The sequence below is a fragment of the Schistocerca americana genome, chromosome 6, assembly GCF_021461395.2.
Source record: "Schistocerca americana isolate TAMUIC-IGC-003095 chromosome 6, iqSchAmer2.1, whole genome shotgun sequence".
Classification (NCBI taxonomy): domain Eukaryota; kingdom Metazoa; phylum Arthropoda; class Insecta; order Orthoptera; family Acrididae; genus Schistocerca; species Schistocerca americana.
In genome coordinates this window covers 229,695,048-229,697,271 of record NC_060124.1, presented here as the reverse complement: position 1 = coordinate 229,697,271, position 2,224 = coordinate 229,695,048, and the positions used below count along the sequence as shown (strand labels likewise).

The 2,224-nt window shown below is 38.4% G+C and overlaps 1 pseudogene; it reads left to right on the top strand.

The window, feature by feature from the left end:
* Nucleotides 1-1,532: 1,532 nt before the first annotated feature.
* On the top strand, nt 1,533-1,629 carry LOC124620911 (annotated as a pseudogene).
* The last annotated feature ends 595 nt before the right edge of the window (nt 1,630-2,224 follow it).

The window sequence follows — 2,224 nt, the reverse complement described above, 5'->3', positions numbered from 1 at the left end:
ACCAAGTGGGTGCAAGTATTGAACATAACTCTGCACGTATTTCCGCAATGTCAAATAGGCCATGCCACATGGCAACAGGTACATTATAGTCTCCATAATTCTGTACCAATTCTTATGTCATGCATTTTACTAGTTTCAAACTGTAGGCATTGTTATTAAAATAGTGCTGAGCACTTTAGTCTTGATTGGTGAATGAAAAACACTCTTGATGTTATATCTCATTTTTGTTTGAACTTCATCACCAGTGGCACTGCTAGTATCTTCTGCAGTGAGGATAGCTTTCACAGCACTGGTTGAATGTGCTGAATACTATCTGGTGGCCTGCAGAGAGGTGCCCACTCCAGGGTAGCATCAGTTCGACAAGAAAAAGGTTTTTACAAGTCAGAAAATGGCTGTCCGAATTTTGTGTGGAGTGCCTCCAAGATTCTCATGTCACAATTTTTTTAAACAAATAGGTATCCTAATCACTACTTCACAATATATCTTTTCAATCGTGACATTCATGCTTCACAATCCTTCTCAGTATGAAACAAATGAAATGTACCATCACCATAACACAAGGAGGAAATATGACATACACTGTGACCTGAAAAATCTGTCCCTGGTGCAAAAAGGTGTGAAATGCACAAGCACAAAAATCTTCAATGCACTTCCAAGTAATATAAAGTGCCTACAAAATAAAAAAGTATTGTTTAAAAATAAGCTAAAGGAGTTATTGCTTGAAAAAAAGTTTCTATTCTCTAGAAGAATTCTGCAGCAGAGATAGCTAATTTTATTTCCCAAATACTATTGTATATTCCTGCCTCAATATATCTTGCTGTGTTAATCAGATTAATTGGTGATCTGTAAAAAATTGTTTGGACAAAATCAGAATGGTGTATCTGGAACTCTGCTTGTGAGTGTAATTTTATTCTACCGACTGTGTTTCCAACTTGTATTACAAATCTTGGTTTATTGTTCTTATGGAAACTAACGTAATAATGAACTAAATGTTTTTGACTCATTCCACATCCATACGTTAACACGTAGAACTGGATCTAAGGAATACGTACCGCAATAAATAAAAGACTCAACAACTGAGATGTACCTCCGTCACCTGATGATGAAGGCTAGGGGGATTGTCAGAATATTGTGTCAACTCAACTCAAAGATTTGGCTGCAAGCTGGAGAAGAGTATTAAAACCAATGTTTGTTTTGTACTTTAACTGTGTTGCACTTGGTATATATTTCAGACTCATTTGAAGGTGTCAACACACTCAGAACCGTACAATAGTGATAATTACAAAATAAAAGTATATTTTAATACAACCAATGACAGCCAGTATGGCAGATTGTTTCATTCAAAAAAGAATTTTTTTAACCCTGGTCTCCTTTCAATTAAAATATTCCTGATTTAAGTTCCATATAGTTTTCCTATATCAAATCTGGGCAAATATCACCTTACTTCCCTACACTCGCTCAACTGAGCAAGTTCTCTGTGTCAAGAATCTTGTTTCTTATGGGGTGTTAGGCTCTCAGCACCCATCCTTTCATCTTTGTGCACAAAGGTGTTTCCTCAATCACTACTGAAGATTAGCATGGCCCCTGCGCAAGGATGACATGCAAAATCGTGAAGCGTTCCACATTTTTTTTTATTTTGGGAACAGGCAAAAACATCCCCATTCTGTAACACCACCTCCTCCATACGTCACTACTGGCACTTAATGGCAAGTAATTTTCTTCAGGAATCGGCAAAACACAAACCCTTCTATCAGACTGCCATGGTGTACAGCATTGTTCATCACTCCGATTCACTCATTTCCAGTCATCCACTGTCTAGTGGCATCACTCTTTATGCTACTTCAAGTATGACTTAGTACTGACTATGAAAACGTATGGCTTATGGGGTGCTGCTTGACCATTGTACCCCTTTATTTTGAACTCCTTACACAGAGTCATTGTCATAGCTGGACTGCGTGTAGCACATTGGAACTCGCAGGAGACTTCTTCCACTGATTTCGTGTGGTTTTTTACAACCACCGTCTGCCATGCTTGTTGGTGACTGACTGGTCTTAGTTTGCCTGTGGTTTTTCCTTTGTTTTTCCACTTCACCTCGAGAAGATCGTACGTGAGACCTTTCAAGAGAACAAATGGATTGAAATCGAAGGAAAGAGACTGGCATACTTAGCCTATGCAGACGACATCTGTTTACTCTCTAGGTCGGAAGAGGAGTTGGAGCAAATGA